Genomic DNA, 14,056 nt, shown 5'->3' with positions numbered 1-14,056 from the left:
GATTGTAATCATTCTGTAGCAATATAATGGTGAACAGAATGGCCAAACTATTCCAACTAGCATAGCTTGCTTTAGTGTTGTTAGAAGACAGCACAAATTTAGAGATGATAATGACTGGCTTCTAAGTCGATTTTGATTTCCAAGAGCTATCCTTTTGGAGCTGTATGCTGAACTGGTGCTGGCTTTACAAAGGCAGACTTTGAGGAATTATACTCTACCTGCTCCTTATCAAGTTCTGTCCATCCTCGGGTTTTTAGTCACAGGAGCTTTTCAATGTGAACTTGCTGACAATTGGGTATTTCACAAACTTTACTGAGTCACACCAAGCCAGCTGTATGGGACGGTATTATCCTCTTGTCATCCAGATATACAAGATTTCCTTACACTGTAGCTGGGAAACATCAAAGTGCAATTCGCAGCCACATCCAGTTTTCCAAATGTAACTGGAATGGTCAACTGCACGCGCATTGCTATTGAATCACCGAAAGAATGAGCTGGCATTGCATTGTCTATAGCAGGAGAGCCTATAACAACGGCAAATTTGCACAGTTGCAGGTGTTTTTTTCCAGCTGGTGCAGCAAAAGCAGTCCTTTCAAGGACAGCGAATCACTTCAAAGAGCCGTGTAAAGAGGAGAGAATGGATCCGTTGTGGCGATCATCACCGACTCTATACTATAAAGCTGCCTTCAGAGAATGAATTTGCTTGTGTAAATAGAAACCATTTCCATTCTATTAATGTGCTGGTCTATAGTCCACAGAAAGTGTGTCACATTGTGCAAGCATGTAGCGTACTTCATAATGTGTCACACAATCATGGTTTGCCTGTACCTGAAGTGATGCAGTATGATAAACCTGACCCTGACCCACCAAATGATTGGCCAAATTGGACAGCGTTACAACTTCGTTTGAATGTAATTAGCAGAATGTAAAAACAGGTAATCAGATGCATTTATTTTTTGACCAATTCATTTAATTTGTGGTCAATATCACACAGTGCCACATTTATATTCCTTAGTTCATTGGCCATATCTCTTACAGCATACACTATTACATTTTGTGACTCCAAAACAGCATCCATCAGCACATGACCAGCATCCGAAGATGTGCTCAGAACAGCAGCAACATCACCACCTGGGGTCACCTTGTGTCTGAAACAGAATAAACAGTAATACCACATCTTCTGCCTGCTTGGTGTCTTATTAAACATGCAAATTAGTTACACAAGTATGGATAATGGTAAGCGAAAAAAAATTAAAACTCTCCTTCACCCACAGTGATGTCAGAGTCCCCCTCAACCACCAATAATTGCAGCAGCTCGCTGTTCAAACAGTGTGAGCCCTGGAATTCCACTACCTCCTCCAGTAGTGTTGACTTTCAGAGGGTAGGCTGCGACTCACCTTTTCATGTCAAATTTAATATGTTTTTTTTTATTTCAGGCACTGTGCAACTTTCTGAACTTGAACTTTTGAATGCCTCTGCCATGCTGTGCCACTCCATCAATTTCCTTTTCTGCTTATACCACTGCTTAAGCCACCAAGTAATACATTTTTCCTTGCCTCCACTTCACTGAATTTCTTCTTTTACACATGCTTTTGCCATTGTCTTTTAACCAAACACTGAACAGAAGGGGTTATTTATATTGATTTGCATATTTAAACAAGCATAATTCCGGGAGGAGTCAGGGTGGGAATGTAGGGTTGTGCATGTGTATTAAATTCAAGGTGATTTGGATTTGTAAAGGGAAAGCATGTAGAAATTTGCTCATGCAGTTTTATGAATCTGAATTTTTTTGTGCGTATGCATATTTCTAGTTTTGTCCATACGTGGGGTTTAAGTGTGAATTCTATGCAAGGCGTTATACATGAGGTCCCTGCTGTTTGTATATGTCTTCTTTTAGAAATACGATTGCCTTTGAGGATTAGGACCATACATCTGCATTTGCTCTTAGACACTTGTAATCTTGCTATTATTTATATTACACAGATTTTAATCACAGAAATGCTTACTACATGATAAGTCTGTGCAACTTAGCCAGACCTCTCTGTGTTTTGAAAAAAACTCTTGGAATTCATTGCAGAACCTTCTTCTTTAAAATATGAAAAAACATGCCATCCTCCTACAGCACTTTATCAAAAATGAAGGAAAACAGCAGATACACCAAAACACAGATATAGGTCACATTTCTGGCTGTGTAGAAAACCATGATCCACTTATTTTGCCAGCACTAAACAAAAATATTCTGTTTTCAGCCACTTGGTGGGTGCATTAAGACTTACTCTATTTGGAATTTCATCTGCATGAGGAAATAAAACATCTCTGACTTTTAAACATCTCTTTAAATGAAGCAATGTACCACTTTCACCCAGTGAAAAATGTGGATTTTAATAAGTTAGTCCCAGCACAGCCATGTGTATTATCTAAGCTGCAGGTGGGTCATCTCATACCTTGGACAATACTGAGTCATACTGCTTATGAAATATTCTCTCATATGTAATAAAGCTCTCATCTCTATTTTATTTGTACTCATTATTAAACTGTTCACTTTTCCTTTTTATTGCACTTGCTTGCTTTTGCTTCAACTGTTATGCTTGATGAGCTTGCCAAAAAAATGTTTCTGGGCTCTGCCAAGAGAAATTTCCAACAAAAGGGGACTAGAGACCTACTTACAAAGTTTGATTTATCTTAAAAGTTATACAAAAGTGTTACCACAAACTGGCATTTAAAAGCCCTACAATTCATTGCCTTGTTCAACCCCAAGCCTTTTATATTGTGGCCTTCCATAATATATTTAAAAAAAACAAAACAGAAAACTTCAGCATGTGACAGTACCTGGGGAAGGTATTGGCCATAGTTTCACCCTTGACTTCTTCAATGGTGGGTCTCAGCAGACCCTGAGGTCATTTCAGCTACCAAGGAGATTATTACATTGTGATTGGTCTTTCTCATTGGTGGTGATTTTGTCACTAAAGTGGAACTACTTTTTCACAGCACACTTCCCAGCATTAAATCTAAAGCACCTTGCTGGACACAATTACATGTAGAATATTCTTTCTGGAACAAGGCAGCAATTGAACTAGTTATGTGACTTCAAAAACCAATTGGGTGCTTAGTGTTGAATATGGTACTTACTTTCCTTGGTGGTACTGGAATGAAACAGATTGCAGTAATACTCCATATTAAAGCTGGATTTAAAGTTGATTCATTCAAAGGTAAAAATACTGGAGGTGTGTGTGTATAGACATACAGACAGATTAAACCAGTCTGCAGAATTGCATGGATGTATATACGTTTTTACTTTGACACAAAAAAAAAAGAAAAAAAAGAAAATTAAAACTGAGTTGAAGCTCAATAATACAATGTGAAAACTTACAAAAATGAGAACATTTTTTATAAGCACCACAGCTGCTTGCTGTAGTTACATTTTCCTGTGAGAGTCTCCATTTCTTTCATTAGTTGAAGCTCATCCAATGTATTAATAGAAAACACTAATTAGCTTTAAATAGAAATATTCAAGTGTTATTCCGGACACCACTTTTCAACATCCACATTCATCTTCTGCTTTTTGCTTCCTAAATGCCATCATTTACAAGAGGAGAGTGAATGAGAGAGAATCTTTATATTAAAAAAAACAAAACAAAAAAAAAAAACATCCAAGTAATCATGTATTACTTTTTTGCTATCTTGGACTCCAAGATGTGTACTGTCAAAAATGTCTATTCATGTAGAGCTAGACAGAAATGACAACTTACACTTGCAGAGTACTTAATATGCAAGAAGCTTAAAATAAGTCAAAGTCAGCTTGCATTGTTCACCAGTGTCACAAGAGTTCTTTAAAGATAATACACAGACTCAGAACCATCTGCTTCTTATAAAAATATATTTATTATTTACAAAAAGAATCAGTTGACAAGGAATCAAAAACAAAGGCACTTTACTACTTATTCAAGTCACTTATTTTATCATAGCCGTTATTCATACTTCCTATAAATAAAAATAATTTAACATAAAATATGACACATTACCAGTGTGCAGTATTTCCACATTTAGTGTATGACTGGGGCTTTAACCCTTCATTTAAATCAGGAGAAACATTTAAATCTTGCTTCTTCGTGTTTCTATTCAAAAGCAAGCTTACTAAACTTGGCATATTACACAGGAGAGATCTTACAATATAGGATTTTGCTTTCTATAAAATGCTCCTAGAGGAAGAAACCTACAGATTAGATTTCAGGCTGTGTGATAAGCTGGGTGTAATCATCAAAAAACATGATGCACACACAATGTCACCAATGTTTAACATACATGTTGCACAGCAAAGTCCTGCAAAGTATGATATCGCTCAAAGCTGCTAATTGCATGCATTGCCATGTTGCACTGCTTACAATGTGTGTTGCACTGGTGCCTCCTTTTCAATTGTCTGTTGCTGCACACAACACAGTCAAGGTTTGTATTATTTTGTCCTCATATGTTGCAGGCAAGTGGTGCTCAGTCAGCCTGTCTGGTACTGCTCTTTGTGATGGCCTTTCTTGCTTTGCTAAAGGCACTGCAACATACTCTGCCAGCAAGCTGTCAATTACCTTCTTGCGGAAATCTGCTGCAGTAATACAGTAGTGCTGTCACCGCTTGCCTGCTTGAACAATATATAGCCATTTGTAAGTGCAGTCTCACACATGCGATGGTATACACCAACTCCAGCCATTTTACAGTTATATTCCTCAAGTGCAACTGGCTAGTCCAGGTTCCTACCTTGTGGGTTTCCCTTTTGACGAATAACTTTCTCACATATATTGTTAGTGTGTACTGTGGAGAGACAAATCACCAGTTTGACATTGTGCCATGCCAATGATACCAAGTTTTCCATTCGCATGAAAACCGGACTGTCACCTCTTTTCCTCTTCAGCCTGTCTGGCTTCAACTATGAAGCCATGTGTCTCCTGTTCACCCTCACTGTACCACAACATCCAAATCCCCTGCTCTGTAGCTCCATGAACAATTCTGGGCATGTACAAAAATTGTCCATGTACACAACAAAACCCAAATGTTCATAGCCCCGAAGCAGCTCCAGCACAACTTGACTTGTCAAGGGACAGTTCTCTCTTCAAAAGAAATAACTTTCCTGTATATGTGATTACTTTCAGACAGAAACCAGTGTTTGCTTCTGCCAGTACAAAATCCTTTATACCATACTTTGTGGGCTTGTCTGGCATATACTAGTGGGGAAAAAAAAAAGCGTCCCTTGTATTTTATCATTGATTCATGCACAGACAAATTATGGCCAGGTTGATAAAATTGTTTATATGTTGGTTCCACAATGTCAAGCAGGGGCTGAACTTTATACATGGGGTTATAGCCTGGCTCACCCCTTGGGATTTGCTTCTGGTTATCACAGAAGTGAATAAAACTTTGCAGCAGCATGTACCTATCACATGGCATAACCTGTCCAAAGCCACCAGGGGACAAAGCACATTTGGACCAAATCTCCCTGAGGTTTTATCACCAGTCTAGTCCCATCTCTATTTGTAATGCCACAAAGCCCCTCATCTCATTTTTTGTTGTGGGTTTCCACTTTGAAAAGCATGAATGCGGTGCAAGCGCAGCCTGCAATTCAAAAAATTGCTCTGCATACCTGCGTCTCGTCTGACAGTAGCTGAGTAGCCTGAAGTAGTCCAGCATCTGGTAATCTGTCGTGTCCAACAACAAGCCATGCCGTCTTGTGAAGTCCGGTAGCCAGTTTGGCTCCCACGGATCAATGTCTGGGTACTCCTGCCACATGAACCTTGCTGTAGGTGCATCAGCTGGCAGCCGATCAGCTGTGGCGACATCGGCTGGTGTCCAATCAGCCGATGCCAGTTCCTCATTCTCTTGCTCAATCTCCTGATCACTCTCAACAAAATCAGATTCTGAAAATTCAGAGTCCGAGTCAGTGATAATACGCAAAACATCTGCCAATTATTTTGTTTTTTGCACTTGCTTCGCTCCCTCGTGAGATGTTGATGCCATCTTGCCTTTGTTTACACTCACGCACACGCTAGTAAGATGCAGAGGCAATGAGTCTAACATTCCTCCAAGCAGAGAGGGAATACCTTTAACATAACAGTGAGTTTTGTCACCATTAACAGCTGATTGTCGCCTTCTATCCCAGGATGTAGACTTTTGTCGACATGCGTCCTCAACTCCTCCAGTCGACAAAAGTAGACATCCGCCCTAAAAGAGTTAAGCACTTAATTCTATCCAAAAGTAACCCTGGGTTCAAAATCTACATCTACTCACTATCCATGTGAAACCTGCACTCTCTCCATGCAACTCCAAAGACATACTGGTTAGGGTGCCTGACAAGTCCCAAACTGGCCATATGCAAGTATAAGCGACAGGCCGTGCAGTAGGGACTGGTGCTTTTTCTAGTGCAGTTTTACAGTTCTGCATTAAGAACACGGAGGAATAAAGCGACTAGGTGCCCAGCTGAAACTTGTGTGCATGCAAATTATTTTTCCCCAAACTAACTGCCAAGTTGCCCATTTCTTCAGCTATTCGGGAAACCTTAGTCTGTCTGACAGAATTAAATCCTCAATTTTCTTTCCCATTTATGTGGAAGTTGCTTCCACCATCCATTGTTTGGTCTTCTTCAATGGACACTCTACCCCACTTAAACTGCTTGTTCCAAAATTCATCTCCTTTGTCCTTTTCCCTTCTTTTGAGAGACATTTTATCACTCAACGTTGCGCCAAATTAACATTTTCTTTCTTGATTGGCACAAGGACTCTCCTGACATCCTGTCTCTTGGAATGTTAGACTTGCACTGAGCCACAACTACACACCAGTAACCTTGAGACATGTCAACGTACCCAGACCTGCCGGCAACCCTGTAGGGAGAAATAAAAATGCATTACTTACACTTTAGTCACCTCATGCAGTTTAAGGAGCTCAAAACACATTTCCTTGTTGATAAATGAGGAACTAATAAGCTTTGAACCAACTATTTAACAAGTGTCACTAAAGGAAAGTAAACTAAAAAAAGAATCTTAATTCCTAGGGGAGGTCCATTTTGCCTATTATATTTATCTAGAATGCTGTTATTTATAAAAGGCACAAACATTAGACATCACTTAAAAATCAGTATGTAGACCAATAAACTTCTCAAAGTGGTTTGTCAGAACTAAGCAAAAATGTATCGAAAAACAATTCAAAGATAGATACACAGGGCAACTAAAATCTTAAATGTTAACTTAACAGTTCTACTGAATCCAAGTCTAAATCTCTATCATAAAAGAAAATCGAGACAAGACTATCGCCAATAAGTTTTTTTAAGTTGGCAGATTGGGTCCCACCCATGGTCCTCTCACGTCTCATTCATGTGAATGCTTTTGTCAGACAGTTCCTGCTCTCTCAGCTCTTATAAATTATGTTTTCCTCATTTTAAGTTCCCAATAAGAGACTTATGTCCAACTCTTATTGAAGAATTTTATCCTGAAGGGTTATCAACAGAATAAATGAGTACACTGGCAATCCTAGCACTGAGAAACCATGAAGTCAAATCAATTAACGCGAAAATTGTCCATCGGTTACACAGCAAATTGGTTAAAAAGTATCAATAGACTATCCCGAAAAAGTTGGTGGTGATGGTGCGGACGATGAAAACATCAACTTACAATATCCCGTAGAATATCTACAAACGTTAACATTGTCCGGTCTAACCACCAGCTGAATTACTGTTGAAAGGACATATCGAAATGTTATTGCGTCATTTATGTGTGAGTGATGGGCTATGCAAAAGGACAAGATTAGTTGCATCGAAAATTGGTTGAACAATTCTGACATGTAAAATTTTAACAGGCGACAAGAAAGGTAATGTAGTACATATTCTGCGGATAACTTTAGACACCAAAGGAGATCTTGATATACCATTTGTATTAAAACATTTATAGTTTACCATGAGAAAAGCTTTTGCTATGACAACAAATCACCGGGACAAACATTTTAAAAAAGTCAGTTTATTAGAGAGAAAGAAACAATATTCACTCACGTGCAGTTATATGTTGTGTTGTCACGATGCAAGTCTAAACACGGAATCAAAATTCAATGCGATATTGAAAAGTTTATTCCAAATATTGTTTTTACTGAAGTTTTACAGTAAAAGTAAAAGTTTTAAAAAGTATTTTCGTGTTAATTTCAAAGCTAAACAAAGAAAATGTACAACGCAACGAATACCTCTAACGCAACAAAACAATTTTCTTTCAATTTATTACATTTTACTGGTTTTTTTTTGTTTTTTTTTTTACTATGGAGTTAGAATTAAAATCTGTCCTTTCTATCCATCTTCTCTCACTCACTACAACAGATTCTCAAAGATACTTAAAATGCTTTTATAAATGTTTCACTGGCAAAAGCCTCAAAAGAAGTCATAGGCAAGTTACATCTTGGCTCCATCTAATGCCATTATGCTGGACAATACAACATTTTAGTACTTTTGCAACACTTTGATTTGCTTATTGGCAATTAGTCATATGAAAAAAGGTAACCCTAAAGTGTCAGTATAACTGTTAATGAGTAAACAAAAACACTTTGCTAGCGTTCGAGAAAAAAAAAAAAAAAAAACTGAATATGCAAGTGTAACCACTGCTTCAAACCAAACCAACCAGAAACCGAATCAAAGTCCATGACTTACATTGTGCAAAGATAAGACTTGTAATTACTTGTACCACCCGACAGGATCTGAAGCACGGATTTAAGCCATGCCGCAGGTTTTTAGGAGAAATAATATACCCCTTAAGTGTTTGACATTTAAAGCACTGAAAAAGCCTTAAATGAACAAAAATGTGTAAGGGGAAATACAAATAACTGCAAACATACTAATGTACAAAATGTACTAACGTGTGAAGAGGGAGTCCAAGGCACTTGGAGTAGTAACTTCTCATTCTGTGCATCATCCACGTCTGAAAGGATCTTTCTTTATGCTATAAGAAATATTAAGACAGTACTTTTTTTTTCTCCATGTATGCACAATTTTCTTTATAATAATTGACAAAAAATTTTTTTTTTGTATCTCTAGACAGGATCCAAAAAAGACACAAAGTCTGCTTTGGGTTTTATAGAGAACATATTCTACCCTTTGGTGTTGGTCACTGAAGACATGATCAGCCTCCAGTGGGTATTAAAAGGGAAAGTTAAAAACATCAAAAAAGCAAATGCCATGTAATGCTGTATTAAACATTGCTCTTCAGTTGCTTTTTTCAATTTGCATAATCTGGGGGTCTAGAGTCGCTTACACTTACCTGTAGGTAAAGCCCAGAACACTGTGCAGAGTACTAAAAAAAAAAAAAAAAAAAAAGCTAGCTAAAATATGCTGCTCAAAAGTGATACAGCATTTCCAAAAATGCATATTTCAGACCCATTTTGAGTTATATCACCATAACATTGCTAAACCCAACAAAAATTAATGATTCAGAGCACTAAGCTTTTTAAATTATTAATGTGTTTTCACAACACGGTTTTAAGAATACATTACAATATTAAACTCTTATGGCAAAAGTCAAGCTAAAGTACTGTTTGCAAACTTCACAGCCCTAATCCTGACCCCTGAGGGCTGGTGAGAACAGGTTTTCATCAGTGCCTGCTTTGAACCATCATGTTTGCCTTAATGACACTACTTGTTTTTTCCTTCTTTTAAAGTGTAGAAGCATAACAATGGTGCAGCATTAAAACCCAATTGGAATTACTCCTGTGGGGGAAATCTAACAAACACTATCTCACATATATTTCTCTTTAAGGAGATTAATCAGAAATAATTAGAAAATAAAAAGGTAGGAAAATGTGGCAAAGCATGCATACCAAAGTTGTATTTCAGTTTTTTAATTAGGAATGCTACCTGTGTTAGGCAAAGTTGTGGAAACACACTACTCAATGAAGGATGTTCCACTAAAAAGAACTAAGCAATTGGAAGAAACTACAGGTAGTCCCTAAGTTACGGACATCCGACATACGAACAGGGCCACAGTTGCTCCTTCATCTGTCTGGGGGATGCAACGGAGATGCCTCAGTAACTGCTGCTCTGTCGTCTTTGGCCTGGGGATGCTGCAGCATGCAGTGGCTGGATGGGGATGATTCTGCTGCTCACACAGTGTAGTGTCCCTCAGGCAGCTCCGGTTGATGAATGGGACGGCGGGGGCCGCACCTCATTCATTCTTAGTGAGTGTCAAGCCGTGACCTGGGCCACAGCTACCACTTGTGTACAGGACGGAGGCTTGATGGGGCGGTTTGCTGCCCGCCCAGCCAACCACCACAGCGACTGCTCCTGACTGGACGGAGGCTGGATGGGGCAGAGGGGGGCATTTCACTGCCCGCACACTCCATTCGTTCTCGGTGGGCACCTGATGATACTGCAAGCAGTGACCCGGTTGTGGCTGAACGGAAGCCATTGAGGGTGAACGGGGTGGTGGGGGGAACAATTGTAGTGGGTCTCGGGTGGCTGCCTGTTGAATGGGGGGGCGGAGGTGGGTGATTCACAACCCGCCTTTGGCCGCACCCTGTTCGTTCTTGGTGGGCAGCCGCTGCAGGCTGCATACTGTATTGCAGGGATGTGCAAAGTCATTCCTGGAGGGCCGCAGTGGCTGCAGGCTTTTGTTCCAACCCAATTGCTTAATAAGAAGCACTAATTGCTCTAGAAACACTTCTGCTTCATTTTAGTTATCTCCCTCGTTAAGATTTTGAACCCTTATTGCTTATTTAAGTCTTAAACAGCTGCATTCTTGGTTTTTAATTGCTCCTTATTAGCAATAAGATGCAAATGACAAAAGAAACCAGCAGTTATCCATTTTGCTTGTTACCCTTTACGCCTGTGTGTATTTATCATGCACTATTTGGTTTAATTAAATACTTGGAAGGAAAGAGAAGACAAAAAAGTCAAGGATTGAGAATTACCCATCCGTTTTACACTTCAAAATATTTGGATATCTTTAGAATGGAAAAAAAAATCTAGGATTTGAGAATGACTTGACATAGCAGAGTTAAAGCACTAAAAAGCCATGAAATGTAATTATTGGCAAGGATTGTTTTCTAATTAAACAACTGGGTTGGAATAAAAACCCGCGGCCACTGCGGCCCTCCAGGAATGGCTTTGCACACCCCTGCTGTATTGTATGCAAGTGGAGGTGACTGTGTGGTGGGCGGGTGGTGAATAGCCCCTCGCCGCCCCCATTCATTCTCAATAGCAACCCTGCTTGTACTATTACATACATAGCAGGAAGTTGCCTCTCGTCGGTACACCAGACCTGCTGACAAGGGATACCTTCCTGCTGTGATAAGCGTGTACAGTGCTGTGCAGAACAGCTCATTTTAACATTTTGTCTTCACCCTTCAAGAATGTCTCTGAAACACAAATCTGATGCAAGTGCTGGTGATACAGTGAAGAAGAGAAAACCCATCACCATGGAAAATAAAGTAGAAATAATAAGTTCAGAGAGGTGAAACTCCATCATTCATTGGCAGTGCACTTGGTTACAGTCGGTCAACAATAGCATTTGTTAAAATAATGTACCTCTTCCGACTTGCATACAAATTCAACTTAAGTATAAACCTACAGTCCCTATCTCGTACGTAACCCGGGGACTGCCTGTATAAAGTATTGCGGAGAAAGCTGGGGAACCGGAACCAGTCACTTAGTACCCCTGGGCAAAGCGGTACACTCTTATAGTTGAATCGCGTTTTACTTTCATGAACTGTGCTAATCCCGAATACGTTTCTCATCTCTATTGAAGCGGCATTAACAGCTGCCACAAAGTTACCATAAATCTCCTGATTTAATAGACATTCTGGTAAATGCGACGATGAGGGAAGTTGAGATGCCAGATATATGACATCTCAATATCTATGGTATCTTAGTGTGTCATTACAACAAAACCAAGATCGACTCACCCCTGGGGGCCAGGCCACCACGTGGCAGAAGATGAACAAAACACTGCAAAAAGTTCCCAAAGTTGAAGAATCGAAAACCCTCAGAACAGGGTATCCTTACTCCAATGTTTTTTTTCCCCCCAGAAATTTCAATATATTCCGCCACATCAATCTATAAACCACCACTATTCACGACACACTAACTGACCTCGGATTTGTCTCTCCAAAAGACAGTACGCACAAAGCTACAACAAAATAAAAACGTGCCGCCACGTTTAACTGCAATACAGCAGTTCTCAACACAGAAAAACGCAACTCTAAAAAAGTAGTACATTTATAACTATTTCGAAGTTATCTTTCATTTAAAGGCTGTCCTCGTGTTTCACTTATTGACAAAATGTGCACAAAGTTCGACGTCCGTTTAAATCTCCGAAAGTCCACCACGTCCAGATGGAAAGTATCCGGGTCGCTCTTAACGGCTGTTTGTTTTTCACCCGCGATTCAACTTAAGTTTTTTATTTTTTGCTTTCTGACTCGGAAGTTCAAATCTCCAATATTAACCCCGGCAAGTAAAATGGTTTTCCAATATCAAAAGTTTAGGTCTTTAAAATACTGGAACCACAAGTACCGAGACAGATCGCGACATGTACGTCACACTAATTACTTAGGTTCAACCTCCACGGAGAAATACAAACGTAGTTACTTAATGTATCCTTCAGAGTATTTATTAAAAATATGCAACACATTTATACTTTCAACATGTTGTTCTGCCAGGCTCTTCCGATTCGTAAAGGCTTTGCAAACTTTAGGCCCAGAGGCCTGATTCCTACGAAAATCCTCAAGTCTACTGCATATTACTTGCACGATAAAATACACACGAAAGTAAGTAAATAAGATAGTATCTTATGTACGTAATACCTATTTAATAAATCCGAGTTGCTTACGAAGCTGAAGACTTCATCAATTGACACGAGGCAGGCCTAAATACTATATAGTAAAATGCAAAAACAAAAAGTATATGTGATTATCAGTCTAAATGATACACATACACTAGTTCATGCATACATCAAAGACAAAAGTGATGATCTTTACTTTTTAAGTACTAAAAAATCATACATCCATATTTAATGATAATAAAAAGGTAGCAGATAATCATGCAAGTAACCAACCTCAAGCTCAAGCGGTCAAAGAGAGCGCAGCAAGGCATGCTGGGATTTTGATTGCGCTCAAGCCACGCCCCCTCCGTTTTTTAAAGACGCAACACCACAACCGAGCGTTAACACGCAAGCAGGAGTCAGAATGAAAACAGCTCCAGTTTATGCTAAGTGAATAGTCCACAACGTAGTTTCATTAATTAAAACAGAGTATGTTCATAAACAGAACACATTGTGTCGTAGTCGAAGTTAATTAAGTTGTAATGCAACAAACGCAGACAAAAATAGACTGTATTCTGTTGTTTTATTCTGAGTTCATCCTTACAACCATTTTCCAAAGTTTTTATACAGATTTGCAGGGAAAGGGCCAATTCCAGTAGCACTGGTTACCAGTTGGGTGTTTTTCTACCACACAGCAGTGTACTGTATGTCCAATCATGCAGACCTAATTTAAAACTGTCCATCTACTTAATATATTCATCTGCAGAATATAGAAGAAAGATTGTAGACAAAGAAAAAAATGAGTACACAGTTTTGATAATGTAGACTTCTAACACTGACATGAATACAGTCTGTTTACGACTGAATACAGGGATGGCTGTCCAGTGGGTGACACATGTTGCTATACTTTGCAATTGTTTTTGTTCTGAAGGAATTTGTTATAATAAACTGGGAGGAGTGTGTGTGTGTATGTATCTTTGTGTGTGTGTGTTTGTGGAGTCTTGTGTGATCTTGCATAGGGCACTGAATGACCACCAGTGGTTGGGTATATTCCATCATCCATCATCAAAAAAATCACCTAATTAGAATTGCTCTGCCTTTTTTAAAATCAGTCCTTTGCCAATAGTACCTTGTACACTTTCAACAACCAAAGTCAGTGCTTGCTCTTAGCAGGCAACTCCTCACAACACCACATCAGTTTTATGATCACTTTTCACTAAACACATTTTCTTCTAGTACTATATTCACACATGCCACATGCACCCATCTATTCCATGTTGTTAAATGCTATCAAC

The 14,056-nt window shown here is 39.1% G+C and overlaps 1 long non-coding RNA gene and 2 other non-coding genes across 4 annotated transcripts; all 3 read right to left on the bottom strand.

The window, feature by feature from the left end:
• Positions 1-3,858: 3,858 nt before the first annotated feature.
• LOC114652048 (uncharacterized) lies at positions 3,859-13,085 on the bottom strand. Of its 2 annotated transcripts, XR_003716289.2 has the most exons (4): positions 11,117-13,046; positions 9,270-10,551; positions 8,869-8,951; positions 3,859-6,860 (listed from the first exon to the last, which is right to left on the bottom strand). It is a non-coding gene; the product is annotated as an uncharacterized LOC114652048 (long non-coding RNA). The 2 variants fall into 2 exon arrangements; XR_003716288.2 differs by lacking the exons at positions 9,270-10,551; positions 11,117-13,046 and adding an exon at positions 13,056-13,085.
• On the bottom strand, positions 8,689-8,809 carry LOC114652918 (small nucleolar RNA SNORA26). The gene has a single exon (XR_003716457.1). It is a non-coding gene; the product is annotated as a small nucleolar RNA SNORA26 (small nucleolar RNA).
• Positions 9,033-9,149, bottom strand: LOC114652917 (small nucleolar RNA SNORA26). Its single transcript, XR_003716456.1, has one exon. It is a non-coding gene; the product is annotated as a small nucleolar RNA SNORA26 (small nucleolar RNA).
• Positions 13,086-14,056: the final 971 nt, after the last annotated feature.

This window comes from Erpetoichthys calabaricus, chromosome 5 (genome assembly GCF_900747795.2).
Source record: "Erpetoichthys calabaricus chromosome 5, fErpCal1.3, whole genome shotgun sequence".
In the NCBI taxonomy this organism is placed as follows: domain Eukaryota; kingdom Metazoa; phylum Chordata; class Cladistia; order Polypteriformes; family Polypteridae; genus Erpetoichthys; species Erpetoichthys calabaricus.
The sequence above is the reverse complement of the archived record's forward strand: the minus strand, read 5'-3'. Positions and strand labels throughout refer to the sequence as shown.